This window comes from Dermacentor andersoni, chromosome 1 (genome assembly GCF_023375885.2).
Source record: "Dermacentor andersoni chromosome 1, qqDerAnde1_hic_scaffold, whole genome shotgun sequence".
Lineage (NCBI taxonomy): Eukaryota > Metazoa > Arthropoda > Arachnida > Ixodida > Ixodidae > Dermacentor > Dermacentor andersoni.
Window position 1 is genome coordinate 76174051 of NC_092814.1, and position 25221 is coordinate 76199271.

Consider the following 25221-nt stretch of genomic DNA (forward strand, 5'->3'; position numbering starts at 1 on the left):
CTGGTCGGGTTCTTGTCGAGTCGATTCGCATTCACTTGAAAAAGTAAATGAAGCGCGTCCTACGGCGGGATTCAAACCTCGGCTCCCCGGCCCAGCAGCTCGATGCTCTGGCCATTAGGCAACAACTGCTTTTCTTTTCATTTACTGTATGGCGAAAACACAGTAGCTCTTTACAAGCAATAGTTTTAGGTACACACATAGCTAATACTCAGACACGCAAACACATGCATCGAACACAGACCTCCACTCAGGATGCGGCTCTAGAGCCGCGAGCACACTACTTGCATAAGCCACTCTTTCCCAAAAATGCAGTTTCGTTGATTGTGGGGACTGTTACGCAGACATTTTGCACTGTGCTAACGTCAATTATTTAAAAAGTTCCGGATTTTGGCTTGGTATGGGGTGCACTACCACTTTCCATTATGCTAGAATTCGGAGGAACGACGATCTGCGTTATCTAGGAGCTCCTCTCTTGCAGTTTCGGAACGGTAATTCTCACTGGACGGCAGAAGCTTTAGAAGCAAAGTGGAAAGCAAACACCTGGAAAGCAGGGGATCTTTCTGCTTTTAGCACAGCTGAAGCCTATAATACGTTTCTATAAGTGTTGCACTGCTCAGGCGCTGCATATGGTGTTTTCGCCACGCTCATTTGGAGCTCTCGTTATGAAACAAGGAGACGGGGCAATCTCTCTCTCCCTCTTGACCCCAGTGGCCTAAGCCGGGTCCACCTCTTTTCAAGGCAGCTCCGCTTATTTTTCATACGTAATGCTGAGCATCCGTTCTTGCGAGAGATGTTGCAGCTCCGACTTGTCCAGTACTTTCCCGACCTGGTTGTGGCATGGACCTTTACGCATGTACCATATGCCTCTTGGCGTTTTCTTGAAGAGGTTGTTGAGACGTTCCGTTTCATGAAAGTTCATTTTAGCATAGAGTATATTTTTAATGTTTTTAAAAAGGCGATGTATGCCGCCATAGTAGATGCACTTTTTTCTGTCCCTCTTTATCGCGTCCGCAGATATACATATACTTGAGATGTGGATACCAAGACCTATTCAAACGCGACTGCCGAATGTACTTGCCACCATGCGTTAAATTATTTTTCTTCAAACTGCACACACCAACACTCCCAGCTAAGGCTCGGTTGCAGGCGAGAGGTTGCTCCCATAGTCAACAAATAGCAGATTACCTTCACCTGAACAGACGAAAGAACATCGCTTCATAGGCTGCAGGGAAGCTGTCTTCTTCTTGGACGTCCTCCAAAGAACCCTGAAGAAGGATGTTGATATAACAACATTCTCAAGTCGGTTTTGTCTTTCAAAAGTCCCGAAGATCCCCCTGTATGATGTTCATACTGATTGGCCTACATAGTCTCTGGAATAGGATGTGCGATATGCAAGGATTAGGCCTGAACCACACGTACATTCCTATCGTGCAAACACCAGCTAGCTCTTTGCGATGATCGCCGCGTGCTGATAATTATGATTCCAATACTATAGCACACTACCACAACGGTGGTTCAGCCAAGAAATGTGTCCGCATGTTGATTATAATGATGATTTTCACACTTTGGCGCATAGCCACAAAGGGTGTTGGCCAAGAACGTAAACGTCAACCAGCTTTGAGATGATGACCGCGTTTTGATGATGATCGTGATTTTAATATTATGACACCTACAATTAGCTGCAAATGTTTGAGGGATCTCTAATGCTTGGCGGAGCGATGTAAAACTGCACTGCGGCGCCGTCTACCGTCACGCAGCGTGGTGTTGAGGCTACGCAAAGCGCGCCTGGCACGGAAGTGCCGACAGCCTTGACACCACGCTGTGTGACGGTAGACGACGCAGCAGTGGAGTTTTACGTCGCTCCGCCAAGCATTGCAGGTCCGGCAAACTTGTTGTTGTTGTTGTTGTAGCCTGCGATGCGTGTGGCTCCTACCCACGATGGGGGATTGGCCAAGAAATGGGTGGATTATTCGAAATTATTATGGAGCATAAATTTCCTAATAGCTATTGAAATAGCATTGAATAGCGCTTAATTACCTGTTAAATAAAATCAGGAAGGTCATATTGAATGAGTAATAATTAATTTAAAAGTAAAAACAAAAAGAAAGGAATTTAGCAGGGCATTCGTTTAGATTCCGTAAGAAATGTTCGGACAGCGAAGCATGCATCCCTGTGATTGAATCCCAAAGTGGACGCTCCGAAGGAAAGAATTGCAGGTTCTGTCAAGTCCAGGCCAATTCTTCGAAAAGGTATTTCCAACCACCTTTTTCTAACCGCAGTAAAGCGGCGACAAGATAGAAGAAAGTGGTGTATCGTCTCTTCCTCATTACAAAAAGAGCAGAGGGGGGGGGGAACCAAACCCGACCTGTGTAAATAGAAATTCAGCGAGGGTACGCGGCAGCGTAATTTGGTGAGGCAGACCTCAAGCATCTTTGTGTCACAGGATTCGCTATGCCAGGGAAATGCCAGGTGCTTATACTCTGGAGAAGCAGTCAAATGTGGGTTTGATAAGGCTAATCTTATTGATCGCATCCGAAATCTTGTCCGGCAAACTTTTGCGGCTGACTATACCTACAACGAGCTATCGGGAAAGATGGGTGTCAGCGCGTGGTATATCATGATGATGATTTCGACACAATGGCCCACACCCACAACCGGCATGTGCGATGTGCCACATATGTAAAATAAATAGGAGAAATGAAGAAACACAAGCCTATAATGAAGTGTGTCACATTGCGCAGCACGACTACGCGAGAGCATATGCGCGCCAGTTTCTTTACACCAATGACGCCGGAAAGAAATGGTCAAATTTATAATCTTCATCATCATCAGCAGCAGCAGCAGCAGCAGCCTGGTTACGCCCACTGCAGGGCAAAGGCCTCTCCCATACTTCTCCAACTACCCCGGTCATGTACTAATTGTGGCCATGTCGCCCCTGAAACTTCTTAATCTCATCCGCCCACCTAACTTTCTGCCGCCCCCTGCTACGCTTCCCTTCCCTTGGAATCCAGTCCGTTACCCTTAATGACCATCGGTTATCTTCCCTCCTCATTACATGTCCTGCCCATGCCCATTTCTTTTTCTTGATTTCAATTGAGATGTCATAAACTCGCGTTTGTTCCCTCACCCAATCTGCTCTTTTCTGATCCCTTAACAATATACCTATCATTCTTCTTTCCATAGCTCGTTGCGTCGTCCTCAATTTAGGTAGAACCCTTTTCGTAAGCCTCCAGGTTTCTGCCCCGTAGGTGAGTACTGGTAAGACACAGCTATTATACACTTTTCTCTTGAGGGATAATGGCAACCTGCTGTTCATGATCTGAGAATGCCTGCCAAACGCACCCCAGCCCATTCTTATTCTTCTGATTATTTCAGTCTCATGATCCGGATCCGCGGTCACTACCTGCCCTAAGTAGACGTATTCCCTTACCACTTCCAGTGTCTCGCTACCTATCGTAAACTGCTGTTCTCTTCCGAGACTGTTAAACACTACTTTAGTTTTCTGCAGATTAATTTTTAGACCCACCCTTCTGCTTTGCCTCTCCAGGTCAGTAAGCATGCATTGCAATTGGTCTCCTGAGTTACAAAGCAAGGCAACATCATCAGCGAATCGCAAGTTACTAAGGTATTCTCCGTTAACCCTTATCCCCAATTCTTCCCAATCCAGGTCTCTGAATACCTCCTGTAAACACGCTGTGAATAGCATTGGAGAGATCGTATCTCCCTGCCTGGCGCCGTTCAAATTTATAGCATATCATTAACTGCTTCACAAAAGCTTCGCTTCACATAGATTCCAACATCTGCATTGGATCTCCAAATTTGTTTATTTCTCTTCACCTGCGCCTGCGTCGTTGTCTCCTGTGCTGCCAAAAGCATTTTATGTATACATTGAACCGACTTATAGCTGAAAGACGAACTCCTGATAGTTTTAGTTCGCGTGTCGTGTAATATCTGTCATGAAGGGGAAGGGATCTGATGATGAACGAGATGCGCTTCTTGATGAGTACCTGAAATTGCGAACATGGAGCCCACGTGCAACAAATAGTCGCGTAATGAGAATAATCGCTCAGTTCATGTTTTGCGGTCCCTTAGTTTTGTTGTCGGTCTATAGGCAACGCGTAACTATATGGATTTACTTGAGCATGGTTCCTGCTATTGTTTTTTCTTTGTTTTTTACATCGCAACCTGAGCGCTGATGGTAAGATGTTATGTTGCCGTGTCTAAAGCCAGCGATAAAAAAAGCGAAAATATTTTACTATAGCACCCAATTCCAAACCGAAATATCCTCTAGTTGCGACTTACAAATGCTATAATGCATAATTAACAAAGCAGGAGTGAGATTAGATAGATAGATAGATAGATAGATAGATAGATAGATAGATAGATAGATAGATAGATAGATAGATAGATAGATAGATAGATAGATAGATAGATAGATAGATAGATAGATAGATAGATAGATAGATAGATAGATAGATAGATAGATAGATAGATAGATAGATAGATAGATAGATAGATAGATAGATAGATAGATAGATAGATAGATAGATAGATAGATAGATAGATAGATAGATAGATAGATAGATAGATAGATAGATAGATAGATAGATAGATAGATAGATAGATAGATAGATAGATAGATAGATAGATAGATAGATAGATAGATAGATAGATAGATAGATAGATAGATAGATAGATAGATAGATAGATAAGAAAGGCAGGGAGGTTAAGCAAGTGGCAGTTTCTGGCTTCTTATTCTACTGAGGTATGGCTTCCAAATTACACATACTACCAACCCAAACCTATCACACGGGGCAACATAGCCAACACACAGCATGAGACAACAGGGAAAACGGTGCTGAAAACTGTCAGGAGGTACTACTTGTTATTCAAGTGCCCACGGCGGACGAAGTCAGCGGCGGTACTTTCGCAAATGTGTGACAATGTAGAGCATCATCCTCGTGTACACCGAGGAACCAGTGAAGATAGAAGCGGGAGTCACATTTCTCAAAATATAAATATGGGGTAATTAACTCGATTGGAGCAACGACTACGCCCCGGTCACATAACAGAACGTCGTTGACACCACTGGGCATCCTTTTGTAGTCGATGGTGATGTGGGAAACGGTAACTCAACACTATATTCACTAGCAGAGAAAGGTATCGGCTGGGAGGTGGTCGACAACATTGACACATGGTACGTTACTCTGGGTGGCGCGAGAACAGTTTCGTCAACGACAGAATGCGACGCCTCATCAGGGTTGGCATTCATAAAAAAAGTTCTTACGCCACAACTCTTCGTAAGGGCAGATATCATCCCCTCGTGATATCAGATATATTATCAGCGAAGGCGAACCTCCGATAGAAAACGGCACTTACGAACGAAAAGCTTTGTGCACTCGGTCACAGTTCTGTTTTTGATTCACGAGAGATCGCCGATGTCCAATCTTGTTGTAGAATAAGAAACTAAAAATCACAGACTCCGCGTCACTAACTACGCTAAGCAGCACCAATACCATGCATCTGTTCACATGAGTTACCAGCCCCAGTCACACGTGTTTACAGAAGCTGTAAGACTGATCTTCTCTTAAAGGTTACTATGAACTGCTCAGTAACAGTTGTTACTTTGTGCCTCTATCAGCGGGGAAATTTGTCCGCTGAGTGGCGGTTAGGGTGGTGACATGGTGAAATGAAATTCTCCGGCGCGTCAGATGTATGCGTCAGGAACATCCCAACTAATGGGGATAATTTTTTAATGATTTTATTTACGATGTCAAGGCGTTAGAGTGTGTTAGAGTGTGATCTTACGGTATGTTACTGAGATAACTGGATTTCCAGCTCATCTGAAAGCAGCGTATACATATACCTATAACGTATACGTATACCTATAAGTATAGCAGATAATGGGTGAACAACGCGAAAGCTAGTCATCCAAGCCCTTTCAAAAATAATTATGGTATGCCAAACTGCGTCGGAGTTTGTTACTACTATTCTGTTCGTTTTAATCAGGTTGCCTTAAATCCTCTGTGCCTCTGTGACAATCGTCAATAAGGACAGTCCCCTCCCTCTCGTATACATACATACATACATACATACATACATACATACATACATACATACATACATACATACATACATACATACATACATACATACATACATACATACATACATACATACATACATACATACATACGTACGTACGTACGTACGTACGTACACACACACACATTGACTTTAATATTGCGTAAATTGTTCTGCTGTTGTACTGCCGACTTTCACAATCATTCTAAATGCATCTCGAAATCGAGACCGACTTATTAAGACACTGCGAAAGCCAGAAGCAAGATGCACTGACACGTTGCACTACCACCTTTCATGTGCGCCGGCTTAAATTCTGCACGATACACAACACACTTTCCAAACGATCAGTACCTTACGTGTTTCTCAGAAAACTTTTTTCACCGACGCCAGTCACCATAAATAGGAATCTGCCTATCCACGCAGTGCCACAAGCCACTCTCAGTTTTGGAAGCAACTGCATCGTACTACTCCATGCGTGTAGTATGTAAAGCACTCTTCATACAATGACTTGAACATCGCCACTTTCTTACCTAGTCACGAAGAACCGTCAAGCCGATGCATGCTCACCTGAACTGCTACAGTTTATAGGCTAAAACTAACATGAAGAAATTCCAACCAATGTGCCAATATGGACTAGTCGCACAAAGCACCAACAGCGCAACTAGTGTTCGCAGCTTTGCGTATGTGGTATTCTCTCGCACTAATGGCTGAGCCAGCAAGCGTAGAGCATCGATATTGTGCCTTAAATAGACTGGATGACAGGCCATTTACGGAAGCGAAGATCTTGGGGGCCTGGCCTCATAGTTCAATGGCCCAGAAAGCAGTTCGAGCGCTTTTTCGCTACCTGAGGGAAACAGACTTGAGTGCCAGACTGTAGACATCCTATATCTAAGTTCTCTCTCTCCCTCTTTCACTCCCCATTCCCCTCCCCACGTGTAGGGTAGCAAACTGGACTCAGTCTAGTTAACCTCCCTGCCTTTCTGTCTTCCCTTCTCTCTCTCTCTCTCTCTCTCTCTCGCACTATGTGCTATACAGCCAGCGACCTATAATATCAAGTCAAACGAAGTCTAAAGAAGAGAGCACACGAGAAAGGCGCCAACTCGCGGTTTTACTTTAACGTGATTTAGCGTTCGCCACTGTCAGAAAGCATCGCATGTAATAAGTACACCTTCGTTTAGGCGCACAATCTTCTCGCTTCTTCTTTTTAATTATGCGAGTGGGACCTCACGAAATAGTTGAGCGAACGGAAATGCTTTATGTTTTCCTTTTTTTTTAATCACGTGCCTTAAATGTAACTGCACTGATGACCGTACATCTTGTGCGGACATTCGAATCTAATATGGGAGTGCCTGGTCCCGTAACGCCTCCCGATTTCGCTGTCCACGATTCCATCGGTACCCAGTTTATACACGATTGCACGTACTGGAATTTCATACTCATATCACACCAAGTATACAGTATATGAAAGAATGCTTCTTATAGTGGTCAGCCATGTGGATTCGGATTTCATGACGACAAGAGGATACAACAAACTACGTCAGGAAGAGTTGTGGATGCTTAGTGCGTGCAGCCTATATAATTCTAAAGATGAACATAAATGTCTGACGCGGAATAACTATACTCACCGTTTCAACGACACTGCAGCACAGTGCTGTTCACGACTTACGAGCAGAGACTAGTTGTCAAAGCACTGTGTGATTTTCTCGTGCACAGTCGCCTGTGAATAGTGATGCGTAATGGGCATGGTGTTTTATTGATGATGACCTTCTCGTGTCGACGATAAATGATGATCGTTCGTGTCAACTAAAATATTTTTGCTTCATTGGGGCATGGTGAGCTACTCATGCCTATGACGAGTCGTGCGCTGGTGCTGCATTGCGCGTGATATGTATACATTTCTGACCTCGTGTTCTTTTTAGTGTATCGCGTTTTCTTTTTCTTTTTTATGCGAGCGTGAAATGTTTTCATTCTTTTTTGTTTGTATTTTTCTCCCGTGCAAAGGTTTGTTTTTTTTTTGTTTTTTTTTTTGTTTTTTTTTCAGCGGTGATGCCGAAATGGAACACTCTATAGCAACGAAGTTAACAGCGTTTTCATTTTTCCACAGTTGGCAGATATTAACAACCACCAGCCCTGACTGATTCAAGTCACTTGCGGCTCCAAAAACAACGAAGCACGAGTAGACGCCCATCATGGCGCTTAGCGACGTACGACAGCGGCGCCCCGTAGGGCTGGAATCGAACCCACGCACCTCGGTCGCGCCGAGCCGCAGTGCCCGCGCGTCGAGTCCTGGGCCTCGGCCATCGGACCGGCGGCGCCCGTCGAGCAGATAACGGACGCCGTCGCCTGTTCCGGGTCGGCGGCGGCGGTCGGGCGGCGCCCCTTTTGATGCTCGAACCGTGTCCTTCGTCGCCAGAGGCCTAATGACGACGGCTGGCTCCAGCGGGGCTCGGCGACAACGAGCTCGGCTCCACAATGCTGCCTCTGTGAGCGAGCCTCATTGATAAATTGTGTTTCGGTTTCGCGTCCTCTCTCCTCTCCTAGTTTCTCGGAATGATCCCCCCTTTCCCCCCACATGTCCCGCTAGCCCGCTCCGTGCTCCGCGCCATACGCACCTCCGGACCGCCCGCCACCGCAACTTTCATCGCGGCGTCTCGGTGCTACTCTCCTCACCCTTCGCATTTAGCCGTTTTGATTCGATGCTGTCACTTGTTCTAGTTTTGGCTCGTCGACTCGCGTCACGCCGCGAGGCCTCAAACGACCCCACGCGTGTCCCGAGACAGGCTCTTCAGACGTGCCTAGCTCGCCTCCCCCGTTGGAAAAAGGAAAATAAATAAATATGAAAGATCAACGGGATGTAGGATCCCATGTAAGCCACCAGACAGGGGGTCATCGATTGCGATATAAAGTAATTTCTGCTGTTCCATTAGGTAAGACAGTGAAAGCACCTCTTAAAGGTGGTGGTGGTGGTGGTGGTGGCGGTGAATTGTAGCAACAGGCGGGTTTAGCCTGGCGATCAAGGCCGGCAATTGCTCCGCCCAAGCGTCTCGCACAATACCGCTGAAGGGTTTCACCATATGTCCATCAAACCAGTCTCTCTTAAGAATTCGATGAGGAGACGGGAAGTCTCTTTGCGGGCTATAACTGATCCCTCGGGAAATATAAGGTGTTGCAGGCGCGCATGCGGAAGGTCCTTGTTTTGCAGATTCTTCAGGAGAGTGTCTCTTTCATCTTGGAATTGCTGGCAGGACCACAAAAAGTGCTCAATGTCTCCTGTCTCGTTGCATGCCGTACAGTTCGGAGAATTGATTCGCCCCGTTTTAAATAACCAGGCCGGTGTATTAGCAGATGCTGTCCTTATTAGACATAGAAGTGAGGCTTCCTCTCGGTGCAATCTCTTTGTTACGCAGGGCATATGCGGTGAAACCCAAAGCGACGCAAAGTGATTTCGTATGTCCGATTTTTGCACTTGATTACTCTTTGGAGCCTTGATTTTGGGAGGATGATAGAGCGCTGCGTATGCAAGCGCATCAGCTTTTTCGCTTCCTGAGATACCAATGTGGGAGGGAATCCACTGAAACTTTACTGTGAAGCCTTTGTTGTTGAGTTCTTTCACGATGGCTAGTGATTTGCGTGGGAACTTGAGGGATGGCAAAGCACGGTATACTTGTTGTAATGCGGCCTTTGAGTCCGTAAGGACAACCACATTTTGCGGAGGCAAAGTCTTTAGTTTGCGCAGAGCAGAAGCTATTGCTACGCCTTCCACAACTGTCGACGAGGCTATACTGTCCAGACGGCCAGACCACGTATCTTAGAGAGGGAATATAGAATGCAGCTGCGCAGCGGTCTTCGTCTGCCTTGACAGAGCCATCTGTGTATACTTGTAGGGGATTTGGGTAAGTCGTGTTCAGGTGTTCCAGGACTAATGACTTGGCTTCTGCAGATGGAATGCAGCTCTTTGATTGCAATCGTGGTACACTTATGTTGCATGTGATCTCCTCGAATGTCCAGGGTAGTTCTATCCTTTCCCTCTGTCTCGAGCAGCGCAATCCTAATACGGGAAGCGTGTTCAATGCTGCATAAAAATGTGAGCGCGGCCTGTTACCTATACGTCGTAAGAGGGCTCTACCGGGCGTAGACTCACTCAATCGTAGTAGCTTGATCATGAGAGCCTGGGAAGCCTGAAGTCGTAGAGGGCATGACTCAGCTTCGTAGAGCACTTTCTTGTTTGACGCTGGCTGAGGGACTCCAAGGCAAAGTCGGATACCTTTTCTGTGGATGGCTTCTAAGCGCTCGTATTGGCTATCTGAGGGTGACATCAGAGGTAGCTGATACAGGATTCGACTGGCAACCAACGCTGTATGTAGCCGTAGCATCGACGTCGGGTGGTTGCCCCAGCGTATGCCAGCGACTCGCTTGAGCACATGTAGCCTGGGTGACGATGACGCCACAACGTGGTCAACACCGCAGCGCCAGAGTAGCCTGTGGTCTAAGGTAAAGCCCAGAAATCGGACGTTGCTGACTTGTCGAATCTGGTATCCGTCCAAATTCAGCGTCAAGCGTGTAGATTTTCTTTTCACTCCAGGATATAGTACGTATGATGATTTCTCTGCTGATAGTGATAATCCAATCGTTGTCAAGTGGCCCTGAATGGCTTTTACTGCTCCCTGGGCTATTCGTGCGAGGCGGCGATGCTGGTGCGATGCAGATATCATCGGCAGATATAGATATCTTCACTGGTGTTCGATGGTTTAGTACTCTTGGGAGGCTACTAATGGCAATGTTAAATAATAAGGGAGATAAAATACTCCCCTGTGGCACGCCGCGAAATATACGTATTTCATCGCTCAAAGTGTCGCCAAAACGAACTCTGATGCGACGATCATTGAGGAACGTATGTATGCAGTGCAAGAGATGACCCGTGACGCCTATAACTTGTAACTGGCTGATGATGGCTCTTTGAGACACGTAGTCGTAAGGCTTAGAAACATCCATGAAAACAGCAAGTGTCGACAGGCCATCCGCACTGTAATGTTCTATGTGGCTTAGCAGGTCCAGCACATTGTCTTGAGCGCTTAGACGCTGCCGAAACCCAGTCATGCACGATGGTAGTTTTCGACCCTGCTCGACATACCAAGTGAGTCTTGTGCACGCCATCTTCTCTATTAGCTTCGCTGCACACGAGGTCAGTGATACCGGTCTGTATGAGTCCAGAGCTGCAGGATTCTTTCCAGGCTGAAGAACTGGTACCACCCATGATACCTTCCATAGATGTGGGATAGCCCCACTGGCCCAGACTTGGTTAAAAAATGCCAGCAAATCACGTCGTCTTTCAACCGGTAGGTTAGTCAGCATCTGATTACTGATAAGGTCAGGTCCCACCGCACAGCGACGTCGGAGGCTGCTCATAGCTAGTTCCAGCTCTCTGAGTGTGAAAGGAGCATCCATTAGAGACGACGATAGCGGCGGAGGCGGGTTGGTTGTGCCGGCTGACCTGCCGGAAGAGTATATTTCAGCGAAGGCATTCGCAAGACAAGCGAGTGTCTTGCCTAACTTCAATGCTAGGGCTTCAAATGGCTTGTTTGGTCGAAAGTTTCCAGCAAGGTTATTAACGACCCACCATATCCTTGGAACTGACGTGAAGACCGATAGGCTTGCACAAAATGATGCCCATTGATCTCTTCTTAGTTTCCTAGTATAACGTCGAATCACTGCGTTAATCCTGTTATATATAGTCTTCATTGGTGGGTCGCCCTTCGTCCTCATCAGCCTCCGTTCCGCTCTTCTACGGGCAGCCATGCAGGTCTAACCATGCAGTGAAAGCTGTTTGCGAGCTTACTGCACTGACTTCGTTAACTGCGGCTCTCCAGTATACCGCCTAACATTTTTCTATCCGTACCGGTTTCCTGGTAGGAGAACTAGCTATAAAACCAGCTCTTGCTCTCACCCAAGATTTCATCTCGGGTCCGCGACCCGTGGGACGTCGTGCAGTGGTGAACAATGTCGTCTTCGTCGTATAGGCGTCGTTGCCGGAGTTGTTACTGTTTTCAGTCCACGTGACCGGAGTCGAGGAGGATTAGGGAGGAGGGAGAGGGGCTGCGTAGGCCACATACAAATAGAAATTCCTGGGGGGAGGGGAGGAGGGAAGGACTTAATATCGCAGTTGCCAATTTTTGCAGATTATAACTTCTGCATTGTATTAGGTACGACTGTAGCGTCAAACTTAAAGAACTCCCTACCTGATTACCCAGTGCTTTACTATTGCAGCATGATGATGATACCTTTCTCTTGATATATTTCTTTTTTTTTTTTTTTCAAGGGAGGTGTGGAAGTGAGAACACAAACGACTGTGATATAAAAAGTAGGGCCTGTACCCATGAAAATTTCTTGCGCCAAGATTGCCATAAGGGAAAATGCCAGCCAATCCAAAAGCTGAGCATAATATTGGCGAATAAAGCCGGCCAATGGCAAAACGAAAGGCTTCGTGAATTCGGCCCCAAGGCTCTTATTCACAAAAAGATCTCACTCACGAATTGTTCGTAAGAACAAATTCCTGCCGATCCTGATGATGGGCTAATTATTAGGGAAGGCGGCTGGTCAATTACAATCAAAGAGCACTTACGAACCAAAAACTTCATGAATTCAGCTCTATAGCGCCCGTATTCATAAGAAGCTCCTACGCTAGAATTTCTTATAAGAGAAAATTGCAGTCTATCCCGATGCTGCATATATTATTAGAGAAGGCAGCCAGCCAATGGAAAATAGCGCTTACAAACGTAAAGCTTTGTAATTTCAGCCCAAGATCATTTGTTTTAGCGTAGGGTAGACAACAAAATTTCTGGTTAACATCCCTGTCTTAATTTCCCCCTTCTTTCGTCGTCATCCTCCTCCTCCTAGGTTTGCAAGAAAAGTAAAAAAAAAAAATCCGAGGACACCTAATGATTTCTTATGGGTTGTGAATGCGAAATCATTAATCTCCAACTGAACGCCGCTGATCGTGGTCAAGCGAGCGCGTCGAGAAGCTTGGGCAACGCTTCCTAGATAACGCAAGGGCTGTGCACTTCGATCCGTGACATCGTGATACCTTGCCGGACTGCCATAAAACCCAACGAGTACGCTGCCGAGTAAGCCCAAGGCCTCCATTAGATAGCAGACCTTAGACTGAAATTTAGACGGAAATACTACTTAGATCTAAATGTGCACTTTCAAGCCCGGCGTGACGAAAGCGGTGACGTCAAAATCATCGCGGCCTACTCGAGAGCATTTCCATTAGATTCTATGGCAGTCGAGCAAGGTATCATGACGTCATGGATTGAAGTGCACAGGCCATGTGCTATCTAGGAGGCGCTCGTAAGCCTAAGTGATTTTGACGTCATCGCTTTCGTCACGCCGGCTTGGCAATGAAAATTTCGGTCACGCAACACCTGACGCGCCAGCGGTGCTACAGATGTACCCTTTCGCCCGCAATGCTCTGTCGAGGCGCGCACGTGACGTGGCGTCGCAGCCAAACGATATTTAAGTGCCGTTTCGCTGCTACAACCGCCATGTCTTTCGGTCAATGGGTCATTTGATGCTTTCGCATCAAAGCTATTGCCTACGCTTGCCGAAGCATATCTTGCTCCATGACCCCATTATGCACCATACCGTATAGTGCAACCCCGTATACTTTTGCAGCCTATAGGACGTTCGTTTCTTATTTTAGATCATGGAAGCAAAGCAGGAAGTGAGTAAAGCAAGAAGCCAATTCCAAGGAGTAGTTTCAGTTCTCTTAATTAATTAATGACTTTCGCAGCAAGCCGCGATGTCGCTCGAAGATTGAGCAACAAGGATGCGCTCGCTGAAGTTCGAGACTCGGAGTTCCCGAGACGCCGGTGATGTTTCGTGTATATATATCGCGTGCCTTTGAGCACCGCCGAGACCGTATCTCGTGATGGGCTCCCTTCCTCTGCTCTGCACACCTGCGTCGGAACGAAGAAGCTCGATTTCGTAACGCGCCGGGCCGGGCGCAGACGGCACGGCTGTGTGCCGGTGCTCATTTGTCAAAGCCCCCGGCGTAGAGCACCAACCGGCATCCGGAGGCTGACGTTTCTTCTTAGGGCGCCTTTCACTCACCGCCGGGAACACGAAACTGATGCAGGCAAAACACGGGAGACCACTGCGAAAAAGAAAGAAGAGCGGCACGGCGCTGGCAGGCGCGGCAAAGGAAGAGAGCAACACGGGTTCCGAGGCAGCGTTACGAGACCTCGTCGTCGCGATAGGCTATCCGGTGCAAATGCAAACCAAATGTTTCTGGAGCAGCAGCCTGCTATCGGGCGTCCTCATCCGGACGCCGCAGCCAACGACTATTCTTCACGTCGCCATCGCGCCCCGTGTCCGCGCAACTCGCGATAAGAATTTCCCGGGAGCCTCGGGAGTCGCGACGGAGGAGGACAGGGGCGGCTCCCAGGAGGCCGCGCTCCAAATACTACTACGCCCCGGGAGCATCTGTGTATCGCACACTCTTAATGATTTGTGGATCTGCCCTGGGCCCGGGCTACGGGATGTCACTGAGGCGGCGGGGTCGCTGCGAGACTCCTTGGGGCCAGATTATCGCGCGCGATCATCTGACGTCTGTCATTAGGCGTCGCGAGGGCGCGCGCGCCGCCGTGTCTGCGTAAGCGACGAGGCGGCCTGCCGGGGCCCGTGGCGGCGCCCCAAGGCTCATTAGCCCGAAGTCCGTTTCCCGGGAAGAAGAAGAAAAAGGCAGCAAGGGTGCTCTTTGTGCCTCGCCGGGGCGCACAAGGGGAGCCGTTCTTGTTCCCGACGCAAATTGAGGCCTAATTTGTGTCCCGGAGGCAAGAAAGAGCGCCCAGCTCGCCAACTGACGTCTGAGATTTCTCGGTGACGCATTAGCGGGCGCATTACGGGGCGCATCTATGTAAACCTGCGACCGTCGAGAAGGAGGGGATAAGCGTCGTCTGCGCGGGGAGAAATGAGATCCGCAAAGTTACCCCGCGTGCTTTCTTCTCCCATCTCGAGCGAGCGTCGCGAGAACATCTCGTTCCGCGGTCCTTCTAAGGAGCTGCGCTGACTTCCCTGCTGCCCGCGTTGAGAGACAAAAAAGTGTCTCCGCGCCGTGCGCCACGGCCACCTGAGCCTCACACCGGCTGTGAACTGCGAATGGGCATCACCTGTGCAGTCGCCTCGTAATACGGCGTGGACACTTGAATGGGCCAACGAATGAGTAGGTTGCTTAGTTGCGTGGAGTTTGCCGCCTGTTCTGGACGTGCTCAAAGGACAGAGAGACAGGGGTGAAACGTTGTGATGCTGCTGGCCTGGCGCTTCACCCTTCTGTCGCATGCGAAGAAATCGCAGCTCTTGCTGTTATGCCACAAGGTTACTGATCGCATGGCTCACACCATACCACTTACGATGAGTTATTCTTCGTGCTATGGTTTTACACTACATACCGCACAGAGGGCTGTCCCGATGTGGCAAAAAATTATCGTGTTACCATGGCACCGGTAAACTTACTTAAATAATATAATGAATATATTAACTTAATAAGCAAAATAAGCTACGTCCGCTATTGACAGTTTGAACCTAAGCCCTCTCGGGAAAGGTAATCGCCCTTAAGTTAATAGTTGCACCTTGGTGATGTCGTCATCGGTTCAGTCCATCGCTACGAAGCCTTGCTATACAAGTTCGCTGCGGTATGCGACGCAGACAGAAATGAGCTACGACGTCGAAATTTATTTGTAACGTGGAGCCAGAAGCAGCAAGGAAATGGCGGGAAAGCTTTGGAAAACGCGTGCTTCTCCAAAGCGACTGTAATTCCTCCAGTGAAGCAAAAATAAGGACCAGTTGAAGCGCAAGGTGGACCCCGCGGTAAACCAGGCAAGTTATGGGCGCCTTCATAAGAACCAAAACACAACCCTCTCATCTAAGCTGCAACAGCGAACCTATTAGCAAGTTAAATTTTTATCGCTTGTTTATGATTTATGAACTTTAAAGAGCTCTTTGTTATAATGTACACGCTGCTTATAGGAAAAATGTCATTTAGCTTTACAGTTTACTTACTCTGAACTGGCGCTCTATGCAGGCGATATTATATCATATATCGACTGCAAATACGCACGAAAACGTCTCAGTATATATTTATAGCTAACACTCAGCTAGAAAACACACACAGGTGGGTCATGGCGAATGTTGAGGTCAACTTTGATTTTCCTACTCTAATACGTGCGCAAAGTGGTAATGCTGTGGTTATACAACCGCTGAACCGATTTGATGGAGTTAAATGAGCAAAAACATAGCGAGAGAGGCACGGAGGATAGAGTAGAGAAGATAACCACATTTACATACATGCAACAGAACGACTAAGTAAAAGTTATCCACAGTTCTCTTGTGGCGTGACTTCCTTAAAGAGGGTCTTTCATATGGCCCGGCACACCAGCACTATTAGGTCACGTATATAGACCAGTCAGGTGGCGAGGCGCCACTACTCGAGAAAGTCACACAGTGTTTTGTGAGAAGCCTCCGGCGCGTGAGGAGCAGCGCGTGACCGTAATAGCGCCTCGGCGCTGTCCTCGCGCAGCCCGTGCGCACCGCGTATAGCGAGCGGCTCGATAGTTCCTCCCGCCGAGCCTCGAAAGCACGGCACAGAAAGAGCAAGTTTTCGAGGATCTCCACTTCACCACATGCAGTTATTGCTGTCGTCTGTAGCGATTGTCCGTATAGCAACAGCGAGGCGTTGCCTGCGCGCTTGCTTTCTCACGCACCCGACTCGCAACCGAAGCAACCCCGCCCGTTGCTGCCGCGAAATATTGCTTGCAGTGATCGCAGGGAGCTTCTACCCACCCACGAAACCTGGGTCGAGATTCCGTTGTTGGAGGTGGCGTCGGATGGCGAAACGCATCTCTTCGCTGTTCAGAGGAACGTCGGCGAGCAGTGTGGTGGACACTGGCCTGAGACCCAGCCACTGTCCTCTCACTGTCTATGCAACTCAGCGCCGCGCACCAGTCACACACACACATATATATATATATATATATATATGTGTGTGTGTGTGTGACCGCACCTTTTGACGGCGCTGGCGCCCCTTCCAGGAGAAGGCCGAGTATCATGCTGAGGCCCCAGAGCTTCGCTGTCGTCGACGACCCCTTGTGCGTCGCTCGTTCGTGTTCATAGCAGTTGAGTGCTATGCGGGACCAAATTGTGTACTGTCACCATGGACAGTCACATAAAATTTGTTCGGCGCTTCCCCAATGGTACAAAAGTAAAGCCTTTAATTTCTGCTAGGTATAGTTTTCTTGTTAACCTGCACTAGTTTTTCGTTAATGCTCATTCTATCTACTGCACAAGTAGCCACTTGCCGGACTATACATAGAAGAGTCGCTTATTACCAACACTCACGATTCAGAAAAGAAGCTTATGCACATTATATCCAAAAGCGTGCCGAAAGGCGGCGCGAACCTGTTTTCTACGCTTTAAATGCTCACCGTCTCCTCTCTTCCTCTAGTGCAATTCAGTGTTCACTATACCATAGATTTCTTCTCACTAAATTACGCACTAACTAGTTGTGGTAGTCAGCCATTGTGATTCTTCGGTATATAATTTGTATTTACTTAATAATGTTAATCTGCACTTTCTCACTGTATCTTTCTAAACATTCAACTTAGTTGCTATTGATACTTACGTGTCACAGTTCGTCGTTGCCTTACTTTAATCTTTGTGATGCGTCATCTTATTTTTTCCTCTGTCTTTTCCTACTTCCTATCTCAAATTTTCTTGCTTTGTCCCCCTTGCGGTGGCCAATTGCCAGCCTACCTCCTTCCCTTCATCTAATATTTGTACACATGTTATCAATAATAATAATAATAATAATAATAATAATAATAATAATAATAATAATAATAATAATAATAATAATAATAATAATAATAATCTAGGAGTTCGAACTGGTATGGCGCAAAACTTCCGTTTTTTTTTTCGTCCAAAGTTGGCGCGACAGGCGGAGAAAGGCAGCAGCGATGTTTGTTTAATCCTATGGCAACTTTATCATAACCAAGCGAAGGCTGCTAACCAAAGGCATACCAAACGAACTTAATGCTCATGAGAAAAACTTTTGTGTCATATCAAAGCAAATAACCACCTCTGCCAAGCCATATCATCGACAAACTGTGTTCACCAGGAACCTTGTGCTTCGAGGGGAACAGACCCGTTAATAACATGCCACGATCGCTTTATCTCTATTTTTTTTCGTGTGCTTTTCTTTCAACGCTCTCGCGCCAGTTCCTTTGGCGTGCGGAGCAAATGAAACGACCAGTTAATCCGCCAGCGTATCTAACTGCGCGGTCGAAAGAGCGTCGGGCTCGGCACCTGATACGCGTTGGGGACTCCTCATGCGCAATCTGGGTGACCGCATATTCGTGCGGCCATCGCTCAGCTGCAGCAACAATGGGACACGGGGTGGAGGCGGTGACAATCCAGCCCGGTGACATCACAGCGCCCGTCATCCCCACAGTGTATACACGAGCGGGGCAGCGCACCACACACCGCCACTCAAGCGATGCCCGCTGGCGCCGGGGTGGCCCGCGCCCCGCCGGGGTAATCGGACAGAAAATCGCTGCAGGGCCGCGCAAGGAGCTGTGAACATTCAACTGTATCATCACGGCCCTGAATTGATGCCGCTCTCTTTTCTGGGAGGGTGAGGATCCTCGCACGCCGGGCTCCCGTACGCGCGAGGTTTGTCTGTGCGTAAGCAATGAAGATGAATGGCGGACAAGCGCCAAGGCGCAGCCGGGTGCGCGCACCCGGTAGCTCTCAGGAATGCGGCGAAGGCGACTGGCTGCTGCTGCTGCTGCCGCCTCTTACTCCTGTAGCGGAACGTTGCTTTGCCACTGCGGCGAATCATGCAACGCCCAGCCCGCACGCGCACAGCGCAGGCGCCTTGCGTGCACGCAGGGTGCGTATCGCGTCCTCATGGCAACGAGCCGTACCCCCCTCCCCCACTTTAACGGTAGCGCGAGTGCGTTCAGGGCCGCGAGGGCTTGCACAGTGCGTCCACGTGTGCCACGGCTGCGTCCAGTTCGCGTCACTGGCTTCAATTTGTCTGGAGTGTAAGTTTTATACTGAGGTGGCCCCTTCAAGTGATTGGGATTCATTTAAATGCAAATCACGTTGCAGGCTGTGCAACTGCATGACTGCAGACATACCGAAAATATAGTACCTGCACAGTGACTGCGTGGAAACACTGCCAGCTGTGCGTCAGCAAAGAGTTTGCTTCCACTTTGTTTCCGTAGATGGTTCCAGGTTTATCGCAACGTATACCGAACGATTAAGCATGAGGGAACAGCAAGGGGTACCTTAAACGGATTGATCTATCACTTGTTGTGGCTACATAACATGAATGGACCGTCCGGCCTTTTCCATTTGCTGCCCGCACCTGCGCCGCCTTTGGAATGTCGTACTTACCACGCGGGACTGTGGGCTGCTTCGTGTAGCTGTATGAATTCTTTAAAAGCCAAAATCACGAAACAACCATGGGGCGGCTGGCGAGATTTAAGCGCCCGCTGTCTGCCATACTTCACCACGGGACGCCAATAGGTGAAATTGCCGGAGGGATCCCTCTATTTTTCTTCTGCGTACCTCATGCAGTTTGTTTCGGTACAATGCGTTTGCGACTCACCCATTCATCGACACAACGCTTTTCCCGCAGCGTCGCGATAAGCGAGCGTCGGCAATTTGAGGCCAGAGGCCATCTGAGCCCAGAGTCGACCATGCAGCAGGAAGGCGGCAGCAGAAAACGAGGGACGGCGAGCGGGTGGCGAACGCTGGTGCGCACAAGCGCAATTAGCAACGAACTAATTAAAGAAGCAAATGAGACTCGTCGCGGGTCGTGATATATTCAATTAAGCGGGCCCCACTGTCCTTCCGCCCCAGCAGTCTCGCGGCAGCAGCCATGCACGCTCGCCATCTTGGTGGCTCTCGCTCGCTCGCCTGCTGCTCGCCGCATTACGCGCGGAGGGGGTCTGGGCGCGCGACTCTGCAATGAGCGGAGGACCCTAACGGCGTCACCGCGGTCGTCGGCGTCGCATCTAGCGCTTTAACACCGCGCTCTACATAATTGAACGGCCCCTCGGCTGGCTGGCTCCGCAGCCTTGTTTGTTTTAGCGGCAGGGCCTGCTTGCTCCCGTGTCTTCCCGTTCCTCCCCCTTCGCACCCCGCCGCTCGTCGGCTCCCGGAGTTCACGCGTGAAACGAGCTGAGGTATTTTCGAAACAAAGTTGGTTGTCGGAGCAGTTTAGAAAGAACAATCTGGTAGCCGGCCGCAGCTTCGTGTTTTGTTCTCCCTTGGCCGTTCTACGCACCGACGGCCGCGCCTGCGCTTGTTGCTACTGTTTGTAATTCTCTCGTTACAGTTGGCTTTCTCTCCTCTTTGCCGGGTCCTCCCGAGGCAACGGCGGGGACTGCGCGGCTGCTTGTCTCGTGGCAGTTGAACTTGCCGCGTGATGTATGGCCGGCTCGGGAAAGGAAGCATGTTTGGGATGCCTGTCTCGTTCTCGCCGCTGTCGAGGGAGCGCGCTCGTCGAGCGAGGGGGGAGGCGCGATGACGACAGTCAGGACGCTGCCGCGCTTGTTCCCGACGTGCTTTGTTTCTTTGCCGGGCGCTTCTCGCGGAGGGCGCTGCACGCGATTCGATCTCGCACGCGTTCGTTCGAGATGCCTTGGCCGCCGCTCATTGGCCGCGTTGGATGGCTCCGTTGTCATACCTTGCTTCTTGCCCTTTTCCTTCTTTCTTTTTTTTTTCTTTTTGCACACGCAACTCGAAGCTCTTGTGCCATAATATAGGCAGACTGCGGGAAGTGCGTTTGGAGTGGCAGAATGCGCAGTCTGCCAAAAATGATATGTTATCACTGCAGCGTGGACTAGGACATTAACAGGTGAACGACTATGCCGCATAGCATCGTGGCACATTATAATATAGCCTTCAGCGCTCCATGTTACTCCTTCGGTGGCCTAGAAATCTCGTAAACAATGCGATTAGTCGCCTCCAATTTCGATAGCACTTTCTGTTCGACAGCATCCTGACTGGCTTCTATAGCTAAGGTGTTCACTAGAGCTGAAGTTTCTTCTTCTTTTTTTTTTCTCCTCGTTTACTGCGCGCTGGTACTTGGCGATCTAAAGGCTTCATATTGTCGGACAAATTTTGTTGGAACTGCTACAAATACAGTTCTTTCATTTCCCCTTGTTCCCGTGTCTCGCCAGTACATCCTCCCCCCCTTTCTTGTTCTCAGGTACTATGTGATAATTAAATAATGAAGTTTCTTTGTCATAGGTACGTTCTGTGTATTCTCTTGCCACTGGCATCGCTTGTATTCTTTAACCCGCCGAGGTAGTAAAATGGCTATGGCATTGCACCGCTGAGCATGACGACACGGGTTCGACGCCGTCCGCGGCGACCGAATTGCGTCGGGGGCGAAGACGCTTGTGTGTCGGTGCACTGGGTGCACGTTCAAGAACCGCATGTGGTTGAAGATATTCCGGATCCCTCCACTACGGCGTCCCTAATAACCCTCTGTGCAGTTAAGGGATATTAAACCAACATCCCAATATATATATATATATATATATATATATATATATACATGCTTTGCTCCGTCATCGACCGAGTTGCTGAGTGGTACAACCCTGGACTCGCAATCGTGGGTCCCGAAGTCAAATCCTGGCAAGACACTGTGACTTCTTTCTTTGTTTCTTTAAGAAATGCTGGAAATTGTATTCTGGAATTCCAGCGATGGACACCGGCGGACATCGAAATTGCTAAATGGGGAATGAGTGCATAACAGCTGCCGCTGTAAGAGATGCTTGCGAATCTTGCGCAGAAGTTTTTCCATGTCGAATGGCTCCGTGTGGCCAGAATTTTTTCTCTCAACACTCTGGTCATGCGTCTCTGCGCGTCGCCTTAACAGGTTAAGTGCCCCATTTCGCTTGCATCAAGAATGATATCAACGAAGTCGGTATTTGGCGTCCGTAAAACTAGGCTTTTTCGTGGCAAGAGAAGTGCAGATTTCCTTGTTTCGGAAGCCTTCATAACAGCGTTGGCTAGACTTGTAGTCCAATGGGCAATGCCTGCTCTTACGCATTCAGGAAATGCATCTGCTATAGAAAGCGGAAAGCGTGGAGAAAATCAAAACTGCCCAAAACCAGAATATACCATGCAGGGGACAGTATTCCAGTTAACTAACGATTCTGCTAGATAATCTAGATTATATCGTCTTTCCGATGGTGAGCAACTTGACAAATTTATTCCATTGGTAACTGTGCAAATAATAGGACATATACATATATTCAGTCCTGTTCAAGGAGTCAGATAGCGCACGAACAGTTGTTCATCTTCCTATCTCTTATTATTTTTTTTCTGCCACAACTAGATGCATTTGTGAAAGCTTTAAGCTAGCACATGAAGCACGCGCTACCAAAGCGTCGCACAAGCTTCTAAATATACTTTTATGTAAAGCAAAGCAACGAATTTGTTTTGCAACTACATACACATACGTTTCGCCCTGACAAGGCTTTACGCGTCAGCGAAATTGCGACTGAGAAATCTAACCTGGCTTGCCTCCTAATTCTGTGTGAATAAGGTGTCCGACTGGCCGGTGTGTTAAAAACAGCCGAATGGAAAATTTTCGTTCGGCAAAACTCACTAGTAACATGTAGTGAATATTGAGGACAACGGAAACCGCGGAACATAAAGAAAGTAATAAACACGTTGTAAGAAGCAATAAATGAAGAATGATTTCGTGACCACCCCTTAATTTCGTCCGCTTCTGCGCCCTCGTCAGCGCTTCGTGATTATTAACAGCCCTGAAAATAGAGTCAAACCAAGTCTGGACGGCTGTGCGCCTTGTTTGCTAGGGCTCTCGGATGAAGAACTTTCCCTGGCAGAAAGAGGGCTCTTTGTTCAGACGGCAGAGAAATTAGCCGGCGATCATCAGCGCTCGCATGACATTCTGCCGGGGTAAGGAGTGTCGGGTAGGAGAGAAGGAAAGAAGGAGCAAGAAAAACCAGAAGGCAGGAAGGGGCGAGCTATTCTGAGGCGCAAAGAAGCTTCAGAACTCTTTCAAGCATTCCTATACAGAGTACATCAGGCACGTGCCATTATGATCTTATAAAGAACGACAGAGTATTTGAAAAAAAAAAAAGTGAGGGAAGAAGAACAAGATGCAGGTGTCTGCGTAATGAATCCTTACCAACTAGCTCAGCTTTCTGTCGTTCTAAGAGTATTTTACACGGGCGAACAAGAATTAAGTACAAACGTTGTTGTGTTTTTTACTGGCACTCGCTGAAACGAGCGGCCTTAAAGCAGGGGGGCTGGAAATTACTGTGTAAAATAGATATGCTCCATCCCATTCTGTGGGATCAGCGCCGATCCCGCAATTAACTGTGAATGCATTTTTTTTAAGTGCACTTTCTTCTTGCCTTGCAGCTAGTAGTTGTGTCGGTGTGAGATAGCGAACGTTCAATTCTGTCGATTAATTCAGTGTTCTGCGCTTTAACACTTGGCTATTTAGCCATGCACGGCGCTCTGTATGTGCAGCCAAATCTATATCGGCGTGTAATCAGCTACGTCTTCACGTCTATGGAGAAACGCGTCTCCAACACAATGCCTAAATAAAGTGGTGCATGCATGTGTTAACGCGAGCGTAAAAGGGAAGGCAATGCAGGGAGGACAACCACAAGTGGGTCACCTTAGGCAACTACTATGTACCTTAAGCAGGGTAAAGACGGTTAAGCGATAAAAGTAAAGAAAGCTGAGAGAAAAATGATGGTGCTGCTTCATCCGAACGTATACATCGCGACTATACGGTCATTCACTGAGGTCTGTGGACTTAGGAATTCAGGACAGGTACTTGTCACCTAATGCGCTTAGGACGCATGTGGCCATGGTTCGAGGAAATTTCTCCCCAAAAATCCTCTTACATGCAAATCGTTTAACCTGTTAAAAGAATGAAGGCTTTAACTACAGGCTTATATTGTAACAAAGAAACGCGCATCGGTAAGAATGAATTTTCTTTTCATGGTTACAAATAAACAGGGGCACAGCCTCATCCGCCAGTTCTTCCTTCTCTCTCTCTTTTTGAGTGAAACTCTGAGCATTCCATCTTGCACGCAGCAGACACGCAGCTAGGGAACAATAGCAAAAAAATAAATTTTGCAAGCGATGCTTTCTTCGCCCATGTGAAAGGGGGGAAAGGGCAGAAGAATAAGGAGACAGGAAACGAAGATATCAAAAGGCGGCCATGAAGCGTCATGAAGTACCCGACGTCCCGATGCTTTCAGGAAACACACCAGTGATTTTAAAGCAATTTTGGCTTACGTCACCTGGGTCTGGGTGTCCAAGGATTCACGGTTTTTCAGGAGAGACGGCCAACGCAATTGCATGTAACTACATAAGATAGTAGCACAACACGTGATTTTATAACCACATGCGAGGTCCGTTAGAAAAGTATCCGACTTGCTTTTTTTTTTTTTGCGAACACCTGATGGATATGAAACAAGCGCGCTTGCATCAGCCGACCTTGAACCTTCGTGCGCATGCGCGAATTTTTTCCCGCCTGCCGATAGCGTCAGTCGCTGGGATGCAGCGTTTGAGTGAGGTAGTGCGCAGTGCTCTCGTCGGTTTTTTTATTGCAAGGAAAATGGCGGAGCGACTGCAGCAGCGCTACTGCATCAAATTTTGCCAGAAACTGGGCGACAGCCAAGTGGAGAACATTCTGAAGATTCAGACGGCTTTTGGTGACGAAGCAGCACACAGATTAAGGAGTGGTTTAAAGACGGCCGCGCATCGGTGGAGAGCGAGCCATGCTCCGGTCGGCCATCAACATGCCGAAATGACCAGATCATTGCCGAAGTGAACGCTGTGGCGATGCGGGACCGTCGTGTGACTATCCGAGAAATTGCGGAAGAGGTGGGCATCAGCACTTTTTCTGCCCATTCCATTATGACCGAAGATTTGGCCATGAAGAGAGTTCGGACGAAATTCGTGCCGAAGCTGCTCACGGTGGAGCAAGAGCAACTTCGTGTTGAAGTGTCACAGGGCATGCTGGATTCCACAAACAGTGACCCCGACTTCATGAACACTATAGTCACTGGTGAC

The 25221-nt window shown here is 48.1% G+C and overlaps 1 long non-coding RNA gene across 1 annotated transcript in view; it reads right to left on the reverse strand.

Annotated features, from left to right (window-relative positions):
- Nucleotides 1–1185: 1185 nt before the first annotated feature.
- Nucleotides 1186–25221, reverse strand: part of LOC129380507 (uncharacterized) — a 125251-nt gene continuing 101215 nt past the window's right edge. Inside the window, exon 3 of the long non-coding RNA XR_008608607.2 lies at nt 1186–1265. This is a non-coding gene — a long non-coding RNA (uncharacterized lncRNA). The remainder of the gene's footprint in view (nt 1266–25221) is intronic.